Here is a 12,750-nt window from a genome sequence, read left to right as displayed (position 1 = left end):
AAACCTAGTATGTATAGTGGTCTAATAAACTCTACAACTGTTTCTACATTGACTGTATTCAGGCCAGGCCAGCCACTGTGGATGATATCAAAGGAATGGAAGAATTAGTCTGTGCCTTTCAGATATTCAGACTATTATTAGACAATCTCCTTATAGATTTGCAATGTGGCTTCACACACGGGGCCTCTGCAATCAATTGTTCCTGCTTTCTCAAACAAAACTTCTGCGTGTGGGGTGGTGTTGTTATGCCATTCCTCAACTGAAGAGCCAGTTTGCAAAGCACAGTGTGCTTGCAGAATTCTGTTAGCATCACACATTTATTATATTTACCTGGACAGAATACAGAACATGTGCCTGATATTTGAATTACAAATAGGTAGATATAAAGTGCTGGCATATTTTATAAGATCCTAGGCTATTTTCCTTTGGTCTGGTCATCAGCCCTTCAGTCTTTGTAGCAGATATTGCTGATAATGTTTTTTGGATCCACTGGATATCTTGTATTTCTCCCCAGGTTCCTGTGTGCTCTGCTTCCAATGACCAGTTCCTATAACTTGTCTTTGAAGGACAGCCGCTTAAAGGTTGGTTCAACATTAGAAAATCAATGAATGTAATCCACCACCTTACCAGGTTAAAGAAAAACCATATGATCATATCAAGTAGTTGCAGAAAAAGCATTTGACTAAAATCCAACACCCATTCAGAATAAAAACTCTCAGCAAATGAGGAATAGGAGGATCTTCCTCAACAGGATAAAGAACATCTACAGAACACTTCAACCTAACATCACACTCGATGGTGAGAAACTAGATGCTTTCCTGTGAAGATCAGAAACAAAGCAAGGTTGGCCCTTCTTACCACTGCTTTTCAAAATCTTTTTTTTTTAAATATATTTTTATTGATTTTTGTACAGAGAGGAAAGGAGAGAGATAGAGAGTTAGAAACATCGATGAGAGAGAGTCATTGATCAGCTGCCTCTTGCACACCCCCTACTGGGGATATGCCCGCAACCAAGGTACATGCCCTTGACCGGAATCGAACCCGGGGCCCTTCAGTCCCCAAGCCAATGCTCTATCCATTGAGCCAAACCGGTCCCGGTTGCTTTTCAAAATCTTATTGGAAGTCAGAGTATGACAATAAGACAAGAACAGTAAACAAAAGGTATACTGATTGGGAATGGAAAAAAAAATAAAACTGTCTTTGTTTCCAGATGATATAATTATCTATTCATACAATCCAAAAGAATCAACCCCAAACTCTCCCAAGTTGCATGCATATATTAATATACAAAAGTCACTTTCCTCTATTCCAGCAATGAGCAAGTGGCATTTGAAATGAGAAACACAATACCATTTATATTACGTTCCCTTATATTAGGGGTGTCGAACTCAATCAGAGAAGGGGCCAAAATCTAAAATCCAGCCTAAATCGCGGGCCGAATGGTTTACTGAACAGTCATAAACTGACAATGTCATAAACTGACAGCGGAGTGCAGTGATGACAGCGCGGTGCGGGCCACATTGCAAGGCCTGGCGGGCTGGATTTGGCCGGCTGGCCTTGTGTTTGACACATGTGCCTTATATTAAACACTTAAGTATAAATCTAACAAAATAGGTAGTAGACATGTATGAGGAAAACTATAAAACTCTGATGAAAGAAACAAAAGAAGAACAAATAAATGGAAAGATAGCCCATGCTCAGAGATAGAAAGACTCAATGTTGTCAAGATGTCAGTTCTTCCCAAGCCTGATCTATAGACTCAATGCAATTCTAATCAAAATCCCAGTGAGTTATTTTGTGAATAATGGTAAATAATTCTAAAGTTTATTTGGAGAAGCAAAAGACCAAGAATAGCAACAGAATTTGAAGGAGAACAAAGTCAAAGGATTGACACTACCCAGCTCCAAGACTTTTTATAGAGCTATCATGACTAATACAGTGTAGTATTGGCTAAAATATGGAGAAATAGATCACTAGAACAAAATAAAGAGCCCAGAAATGGACCCGCATAAATATAGCAGTAGTCAACTGATCTTTGACAAAGAAGCAAAATTTGCCACTTCAACAAAAGGTGCTGGAACAATTGGCCACCATATGCAAATATAAATAAATAAATCTAGAAACTAACCTTATATCTTTCACAAAAATGAACTCAAAATGTATTATAGACCTAAATGTAAAATGCAAAACCATAAAACTCCTAGAAGATAACATAAGAGAAAGCCTAGAGGACCTTGAGTTTGGAGATGACTTGTTAGATACAACACAGAAGACTCCATCCATGAGAGAAATAATGGATAAGCTGAACTTCATTAAAATTGAAATCCTCTGTTCTGTGACACTGTCAAGAGAATGAGTAGACCAGCCACAACCTGGAAGAAAATATTTGCAAAAGATCTTAACAAACACCTCAGAGAAGAAGATATTCAGACGGTAAATAAACATACGAAAAGATACACAACATTATATGCCATTAGGGAATTGCAAATTAAAACAACAATGAGATACTACTACACACCCATTGGAATGGATTCCAAAACACTGACAATACCCATCGAATGCTGATGAGGATGTGGAGCAATAGAAACTCTCACTCACTGCTGGGGGAGGGGGGACACTTTGGAAGATACTTTGGCAGTTTTTTATAAAATGAAATATACTTTGACCATCTGATGCAGCAGGTGTCTTGTTTAACATTTACCTGGATGACTTGAAGACTTATATCCACACAAAAACCTGCACATGAATATTTGTAGCAGCTTTATTTATAATTACCAAAACTTGGAAACAGCCTAGGTGTCCTTCAGTAGATGAATGGATGAACGATGACACATCCAGACAATGGAGTATCATTCAGTGCCAAAAATAAATGAGTTATCAAGCCAGGAAAATATGGGGGAAATTTAAATGCACATTACTAAGTGAAAAAAGCTCATCTGAAAGGGCCTCATACTGTATACATTAATTATAAGATACTAGAGGCCCAGAGCATGAAATTCATGCATGGGTAAGGTCTCTAGGCCTGGCCTGAAATAAAGGCCATCTTCCCTGGCTGCCCACAGTTGGCCCCATGCACACACACCCCCCCCCCCAGCTCCCATTTCCCATTCACCATTGAGTGAACAGAGCCTGCTGAACAGGGAATGGAGAGGTTGGCAGTTCTGCCCACTTGCCAGTCCTGTCCACACCATCACCCACCTCCAGTTTCCCGTTCACCATCAGGCGATCAGAGCCTGCTCACCTGGGGAAGGGACTGAGAGGTGGTCAGTGCACCTCATATTGACTGGTAGAGCAATTGTTCTTGTCATTCTGATGTTAGGGTCAATTTGCATATTACCCTTTTATTATATAGGATAGAGGCCTGGTGCCTCTATAGGGTGGGGGCCAGTCAGCCTGCCCCAATGGGGGCCCTGGATAGGGGTAGGGGTCCCTGATGGTGGGCAGAGCTTGCCAGGGCAAGGGGCCGCAGGTGGTTTGCAGGTTTGCCATGCCCCTGATTGGGCTGGGGGCAGGGCTGGCTGGGGTAAAGGCTGCAGTCATTCTGGTTTCTGGTTGTTCTGGTTTGTTCTACTGTTTTGTTTGCTGGGCTTTTATTATATAGGATTCTAGAAGAGGCAAATCTATAGAGATGGTAGAAGGGTCAGTGCTCAACAGGGTTTAGGGAAGAGGGAGGAATGAATGGGTCGAGCACAGAGGATTTTTAGGGCCATGAAAATTGTATGTGTCATTGTACATTTGTCAGAATCCATAGAATGTATACCACCAAGTGTGAACTCTAATGTAAACTATGGGCTTGTGTGGTGATAATGTATCAGTATAGGTTATGGATTGTGGGGGATGTTGATAGTGGGGAAGGCTGTGCATGGGTAAGGGTATATGGGAAATCTCTGCTCAGTTTTGCCAAAAACCTAAAAGAGCTCTAAAAGTAGTCTATTAGACACACACACACACACACACACACACACACACACACACACACAGAGAGAGAGAGAGAGATGGCAGACAGGCTAAATTTGGCAGATAAGAATAGTACTAGTATGTAGACTCCTGGCCTAGGTCCTTTGTTGAAGGAAGGAAGTGAAAGAATACTAAAGTGTGTTCCAAGTACTGTTGATGTATAAATGAGTCCCCACCCCCACCTCCCACCCCTGTTATTTGCTTATAACTATGAGGGTCAGGCCTTTGGGAAGGGGTCGGCAGTTGTCCACAATTGCAGTCTCATGTTGGTTAGAATTGCAGGAACAAGGCACTGGACATCCCCAATGCTCATATACAAGGCTGGCAATTAATGGTGACTGGTGGCTGGGAGCTCAGCTGGGCTGTCCACCGAGCGCCTACCCACAAAGGCCTCCACAGCATGGTGACTCCTCACACAGTGGGGCTTTCCCCAGAGTGAGCATCCTGGAGAGCCAGGCAGAAGGAAGCTGCCTGGCCATTCCTCATTCAGCCTTGAGGGATACTTCTTCCATGTTCCCCTGGTTACAGGGGAATTAGAAGCTCTGTCCAAGTCAAGGACACCTCTGGCAGAAGTGTCCACAAAACAGTCTGGGCAGTTTTAAAAATCACCACACCAAGCAAGGCTAAAACTATACTCAACTGCGCTTTTATCTGGAGGGGGTGGGTAGAGAAAGAAACTAATATTAAGCAAGGAAGGTCTAGGAGGCAGGCACCATGCTGGATGCTTTACATGTCAGTCCACAACATTTCCCTGAAGTTAGTATCAGAGTTCCCATGTTCCAGCCAGGAACCAGAGATGGAGAGAAATTAAGGAGTGAGCCCAAACCATGTGACAGGTTCTGATGCCAAAGCCAGATAGGGAAGGCCATCTGTAAGCAGAATGTGAGACCCTGAGAACCTGGCCAGCAACTCAGTCTAAGAAGGGCCAAAGAGAAATTGCATGTAGCTGTGAGCCTGGATGTAATCAGCCAGTGTTTCGATCTCACACAGCTTGCACAGAGCCCGTCCCCCTACCCCTGCATGTCCCCCTTTCCTCTGTTCTCTGTGCTCCATAAAACCTCCTAGTGGGAAAGTCTTGGTGGTGCAAAACAACAGCGTCAGCGGGTTAACCCTGGTGTGCACGTGTGTCCTGATAAACCCATGACTTTCACAGCCAGTCACAAACAATATGCTGAGGCTTCCTGGGACCTCTGTACTTTGCACAATGTGGCCTTTGGTCAGCACTGTGGGAATTGAGGTCTATGGTACAGTAGGGGATAGGCTGGGGTGCAGCGCCCAAACAAGGCCCAGAACCAAAGAAAAGCATGCCTCCTTCTGGCTTTCTGTGGGCAGTGAGAAGCTAAGGATAGAAGTCCTGGTGGGTGGTGGGCGGTGGGCGGTGGCAGTGGGTGGTGGGTGGAGGTGGAAAGGTGCATGTGTGAGGGTACATGGGAAGTCTCTGCACCCTCTGAGGCCGTTGAATTTTTTAGCAGTCTATTGCTTATTGCCAGTGGGATGGGAAAGAGTTAGAAATGGTCATTTTTCTCTGCAAAAGTCTTTTCCTTCATTTCTTTACTTGGGTCTTCCTAGAGTTGTGTAAAAATATAGACAATCTCAAAAAGCTGAACTACTGCAATTGTGTGTGATTCAGATGCAAGGCTGAGAGGACATAACTGAGTTCAGGAAAAGGTCAAGTCATAAATCAAAAGGGAGATCAAACCAATTATTCCAAGTGAGCTGATGGTTAACATTTGCTTCTCTCACCACAGCATTGGCTTCCCTAATTAAATGCAAATTTGATTGCATTTATTACGGGAAGCACTGACAAGTTAAAGCTTCAATATGTTCTTATCTGCTGTGGCACCACCCACCATCCATTTAGTCAATTGTAAGGGAGGCTGTACAAACTATTCAAGAACACTAGGTGGCACCTTTGCATTTTTCTTGACAAAGCCAGAATTTAAAGCTGAAACCAAGGGAAAGAAACCTATTAGCAGAGTACTGTGAATATAGGTAGTTCTCAAAAACACTGAATCAACATCAGGGAATTGAGCTCTGAAAATTTGTATTTTAAAGTAATTCTTCTCAGATGATTTTTCTATGGGATAGCATTAGTAATAGCTGACACAGTTAATACTTAAAAAAAAAATGAGGAAAAAGGCTCTGATTTACTCAGATTGCAGGAATGAGATGGGCATTTTTTAACCAAATCAGGAAAAACTAAAAGTGAAAAATGTAATGTTTTAGTGATAAAGCAGCAAAAATAAATTTAAATATCTTAAATATCTAACTTGTGTCCCCAAATTGAAAAAACACCATGAAATATGTCAAATCTTAAAAATCATGCCACTATTTTTCTTCAGTTTAGCTAATCTATATAAATATAAGCTTAATATGCAGTGTCTCCTCAAGAGTTCCATCAACAAGGAGTTTGATCGCTTGCTATGACATGCACTGACCACCAGGGGGAAGCATGGAACAAAGGAAGGCCCTGGTAGACATGGTAGTCAGGGAAGGGAGGCGCCGGCCAGCAGACAGCAGCTGGCAGCCACTAGGGACCCTACCTGTGTGTATGTGTGTATACACACACACACACACACACACACACACACACACACACACACACACACACACAAATATATATATAGTGCAAATTAGGCTGGCACTCTGTAATGGGTCATGACCATACAAGAGGAGGTTGTGCTCACAGGTGAGGCCCGGAATGGAGACAGAGACAGAGGCAGGGGGGCCTGCCAGAGCCAGTGCAGCAGCTCAGGCAGCCCTGAAGCAGACACAGGCAGAAGGACCAGGGGATGCTGCGAGTCAGGCACAGGTCCCAGCCACCCGTGGGGCACCTCTTTGCGTGATTTCAATCGCACACTGGGCCTCTAATCTATCTCTCTATATAAAAGCCCAAGGATCAAATGACCGAATGACCAAACAACCTGTGGACTGGTTGCTATGACACACACTGGCCACCAGGGGCAGAGACTCAATGCAGGAGCTTCCCCTGGTGGTCAGTGTGTTCCCACAGCAGGAGCAACACCAAGCCAGAAGCTGGGCTCACAGCTGGCAAGCACAGCTGTGGTGGCATGAGACACATGCCTCTGTGGCAGTGCTATGGAGCGGCAAGTGGCAGCAGCAGGCACAGTGGGGCAGGGATGAATGGGAGTGGCACCCAGCCCTGGCTTAGGCTCCTCTCTGGCTGCCTGCCACTCCCTGTACTGCCCGATCCCTGGCAGTCTGACATCTCCTGAGGGGTCCTGGATTGCAAGAGGGGGCAGTCCAGGCTGAGGGACCCCACCAGTGCACCAGGCCTCTAGTATTAATGTAATGAAAAATAAACCCACTGTATAAAAGATGAGTATGCTTGGAATGTGGCCTTTATCCCACTAGATGGCAGAATACTCTATCAAAGGCACAAGGCTTGACACTATCAAAAAATGAAGAAGTCAATGAAACACCAGATGGAGCAGTAGATAATATAGCAAATACTGTATTGCTTTAATGGATGAAGTAGATGCCTATTGCATAAAGTTTAAAGTTACTTTATGTACATGTATAAAAAACATCAGGAAACCCAAATTTTATCTGCCTACTACATTATAATCAGATTGAAGAAATACAGCTTTACTCAATGTGGCCACAGTATTTTCTATGTTAATATTAATATTTCCCTACCCAGGGTTATTGCTGAGACATATGTTAATATACATGACAAACTATTATAGGCTGGAGTGGATTTGAATGAATACAATCATCAAATATTTATTGAGCACCTGCCTGGTGACAGGCACAGTTCTATAAGAAGAACACACACGGAAATTAAAGAAAGCTTAGATGAATGAATATATTCATGACATAGCATATGTTTCAGGATGAAAATTTTGAGCAGAAATATAGAATGCAGACTCTATTCTTTATTGTTTCACTTTTGATAGACCAGAGAGGAAAGAAGAAAAAGAAAGAAAAAAGTTTGAGAGAAAAAAGATATAGCTATATTCAACCTTAGGAATCTTACATCTAGGACTTGGCAAGATGTAATTGAAAACCAATTCCATTCTTTCCTGACTTCTCTTTGAAGGAGACACAACTGCCAAACCATGGCCACACTTCTCACACTTCCAACTCCCATCCCATTCCCCCAGTACTCCCACCTTTCATGGGTGTCCTCAACCTCTCAGGCACCAAAAACCTAACCCACTCCTCTACTCCAGCCCTTCCTGGCTTTTACTCCTGCCGCGCCTGCTGTGTCCAGGTGCCTTTTATGTGTAACTAGAGGCCAGGTGCATGAAATTGGTGCATGGGGGGAGGGGCCTAAGAAGGGGGACAGTGTCCCTCAGCCCAACCTGCACCCTCTCCAATTTGGGACCACTTGAAGGATATCTGACCACTGGGATTGGGCCTAAACAGGTGGTTGGACACCCCTCTCACAATCCAGGACTGTTGGCTTCCAACTGCTCTCTCCTGCAGGCCTGGTGCCCCCCCCAACTTCCCTCCCCTGCTGGCCTTGTCCCCCACAACTGCCCTCCCCTGCAGGCCTGGGTCTTCCCCAACAGTCCTCCCCTACAGGCCTTGTCCCCTACCCCAACTGTCCTCCTCTGCTGGCCTGGTGCCCTCCAACAGCCTTCCCCTTCAGGCCTGTTTCCCCCAACTGCCCTTCTCTGCAGGCCTGATCCCCCCTAACTTCCCACAATTTCCCTCCCCTGCAGGCCATCTTGTGGTGGCCATCTTGTGTCCACATGGGGGCAGTCATCTTTGACCACATGGGGGCAGCCACCTCGTGTCTTGGTGTGATGGTCAATTTGCATATTACCTCTTTATTAGATAGGATTGAGTCACTACTGGAATATCCCTAATGAGAGGATCCCAATGCTTTCCAAGGCAGCCCCTTAGGTTGCTAGAGAATACACAGTTGCCATGTTCTCTAGAGTACTGAGGCCTGTGTGTGTTTTCTCTACATAGCTCTTTCTATTTTTCCTTCCAGAAAACTCCTAGAAGGAATCCTAAATGCCCCTCCTACTGGGCAACCATTCAGTGACAGAGGAAAGCCATCCTGTACCTCCCTCCCTGAGTTTGACAGAGATTACCAATGTTCCCCACCAGCTGTCAAACTGCCTCAGTTTTTGATTCTCTGTTATATCAGCCACCTGTCTTCTGATGCACTTGTTTCTCATTGTCCAAGGATGAAATGGAATGAAACCGACACCTTTCAGTGCAGTGAACATGGCAGGAAGTTTTTGTCACAACTAGTTGGGTACTGAGAGCAGAAATGTTAACAAGGATTCGCTGCTCTTATCCCACCATACTTTTATTTGCCCTTCATAACACTTCACAATAATATCTCAGGGACACATCCACATTTATTTCCCCTCTACAGTAAATGTTCCTGGAAAGAAGGCCTCAGGCCTCAGTTATTCACTGCTGTGCCCCCAGCACATGGCACTGCACGTGGCCCATGATAGGCTTTTGTGGAGCCAAAGTGGACTGAAATGGAAGAATAGATATTTGAATGTGGGTCTCTTTAAAAGGAATGCAGAAGGCAGAAAGAGAATCATGCAAGAAAACACTAGGAGGAAAGAGAATAGCCAGTTAAGACATCAATAAACTGGTGTAGGTAGAGGGAAGAAATATAGCAATCTCTTGTGGAGAACACAGTGCATTTTTCGGAGGAATTAGTTGGGATTCTGATTACAAAATATAGTATTTGACACCAAGAGCAGGGAAAGGGAGGATCCACTGATGGAATAGACAAGTGGGACCTCCAAGTTAACAAACAAAAAGCAAGAAAATAAGAAAAAGGAGTAAATAATGTACATTAAATAAAACACTAATATGGCATAAAGAAAATAAATATGAGTTATGCCATTGAATTCTTTTAATAAATGACAGATTAAGTGAAGACAAAATGACATAAAACCAAACAGCTATATGCTGTTTATAGGAAAATGCTAACACATACACAGAAGGAAAAATATTGTTTTAGACAAAGATATACCAGATAAATGTAAACAAAAAGAAATCAGCTTATGCCTGGCTGGTATGCCTCAATGGTTGAGCATAGATCTACGAACCAGGAGGTCATGGTTCAATTTCTGGTCAGGAATGCAGGCTCAATCCCCAATGTGGGACAGCAGGAGGTAGCCAATCAATGATTCTCTCTCATTATTTCTCTCTCTCTCTCTCTCTCTCTCTCTCTCTCTCTCTCTCTCTCTCTCTTTCCCCCTTCCTCCTTCCTTTTCCCTCCCTCCCTCCCCCTCTTGCTTCCTTTCTGAAATCAATACAAATATATTTAAAAAGAAAAGAGCTTTGGAAATAGACAAGGGAGAACTAAAAGTTAAGTGGTTAAATGCACTAAATAAACTCTTACTAGTGCAAACAATAAGTCCTGTATCCCAACCGGAAAGACAGGAAAACCAATAGAAAAATGGCAAAAGCATTTGAACAGGCAAGGCACAGAATGAATGGTCCGATACCTAACAATGATATGAAGAAATAACCCAACATGTTGGCCACCAGGAAAAGAGAAATAAAAACTACAATGAGACCCTCTTTTGAACTGAAAGTATTAAAATGGCTTACAATGCTAAGCCACGTCCGAGTGCAAGGAGATGCGCACCCTTGTGCTTAGCAGTGAGAGGGCAGGGCAGAGCTATCCTCCATCTTGTGTAACTGGACCCTACCCCTCACCCAACCAATCATGGTCAGCCAAAACAGTGACATCACCACCCATATAAACCCCCTTGACTTGTCGAAGTTCGGTCTCTTGTCCACCATGCTGTCGGCGTGAGTGGGACAGAGCCCATGCTAGGTTGGAAGTCAGGCTTTCTGCAATTGCATCAGATTCGGCTCCCTGGTGGTTATTGGGATCACGAAATCTGGGCACAACAGCAGGTGGGCCAGCCTGGAATCACCATTCTGAAGCCATCTCACAGAACTCACTAATTCAAGGGTATCCATGCCTATGAACCCAACAAGCGACTCCAGGGCGACAGTACAACCTGTAGTCAAGGGAATTTTTTAACTTAACATTGCATGTGAAGTCATACATTAGAGAGCAAACTGTCAAAAGGAAAACATAAAAATCACAATCCTAGAGAGGGACTTGCATATACCTCTTCCAGACTTTCCAGAAATAGAGCATTTTTGCTATAAAAAAAAATATCAGGCATAGGAGAATTGTATCAGGAAATTCAAATCTGGTTCAATTCTATAAAAATTGTAGCCTCTGCTAGTTATCAATGTCTCAGTCATGGCCATCCACATCTCACAGCTATGCCAGCACCAGCACAATGTCCAGCTTGTTGAATGAATGAAATGTTGAAAACCTAATAAAGGCATTGCTGTGGTGAAGATATTACAAAACAATGGAATTTGAACACTGAGAAGGTGCTTACGGGAAGGTTTTTCCTGTGATGCCTAGAATTGTGTGGAAATACTCTAAAGATAAAGTAGTTTCTTTTGACTTATCTGTTTTCTTGAAATTGAGCTTTATGTTTTCACCATGCCTATTACTATTACTAGTAGTTATATGCTATTAGTTCCACAATATCCTCAGCAGTGACTATCTTAAACATGCCTTTGCTGCCTAGAAAGGTCCTGGCATCTTATAAGCTGGCTGAGCACATGTCTTAGCTCTGCTAAGTATGACCCTTGGCAAGGCCCTTGTGCTCTCTAAACCCTAAATTAGCAATCTGTAAAATAAGGATAACACCACCTACCTCACACTGTAGGGCTCAGATGAGGTCATGTCTATTCAAACTCATTAGTTCTATTACCCCCAGCCCTGCCTCCCACAGAGAAAACCAAATTGTGAATAGGTTACGAGCAAGTTCGGAAGGATGGAGCACACATACCTAATATTCACATGGGTTTGTAGACAACTGGACTTTATAACGGGGCACAAAAGAGTTGTGGGCCTTTTGCATCTATAGGCAGCATTTCATGAAGATTTTTAAAAGGTATATTACTACTACCCCACCACACTTCTACCACCTCTACCAACCTCCACAACCTCCATCGCCTCCACCAACCACCTCCACAACCCCCTCATCAGGACCACCTTCCACGTGCAGACAGCTCCTTTATTTTGTTCTTTCAGTGTTAAGCGACTGCAGGGAACTGATCTGTTCTTAATTGAAGAGCCAACTCCAACCCTGAACCGCTGTCCACACGCTATGCTGAGCAGACAAACAATGTCAGGCAGATGTCTTCCCTTTCAGAGCCAATCTCACCAGTGGGGTAAGGGATGGTGCAGAGCCCAGGTTTGCAGCAGGAAATTAAAAAAAAAAATCAGAGTTTCTAGAAGTTGGTTATTTTTTTAAAATAAAGATGTTTTTATTTATTTTAGAGAGAGGAACGAAGAGGGAGGGAGAGAGAGATAGAAACATCGGATGAGAAATACTGATCAGCTGCCTCTTGCAAGCCCTACACTAGGGATCGAACCTGCAATCCAGCCATGTGCCCTGACTGAACCGTGACCTTCTGGTTCATGGGTCAACATTCAACCACTTAGCAACACTGGCTGGGCTGAAAGTTGACTATTTTTAACTGTCTGCCTTTTTTGTGTGTGTGTTCTAGGTTAATTTCTCTTTAGTTGTTCTTAATTTACAGTCTTGTCAATTCCTCAGCTTTGTTTTTATTCATTCACTTGGAAACTTGAAGCATAGCTGATGGGCTAAAAATGTTTTCCTGTTTTAGGCTCATTGTTCTTAAAGCTGAATCAAAACCATGAAGATGAGAAAGTGGAATCAGCATTCAAGACTATAGGTGCCGCCAGCTAACTGTGCTCTCAAACTGCAAGATGAGAATATA

General features: G+C 43.5%; 1 protein-coding gene across 2 annotated transcripts in view; it reads right to left on the bottom strand.

Annotated features, from left to right (window-relative positions):
* PAK5 (p21 (RAC1) activated kinase 5) overlaps positions 1-12,750 on the bottom strand; it is a 229,788-nt gene that overhangs the window by 57,500 nt on the left and 159,538 nt on the right. The window lies entirely within an intron of this gene.

This window comes from Pipistrellus hanaki (genome assembly GCF_964339955.1).
Source record: "Pipistrellus hanaki genome assembly, chromosome: 6".
Lineage (NCBI taxonomy): Eukaryota > Metazoa > Chordata > Mammalia > Chiroptera > Vespertilionidae > Pipistrellus > Pipistrellus hanaki.
Note: the sequence above shows the minus strand (reverse complement) of the source record. Positions and strands in the feature narration are given on the sequence as shown.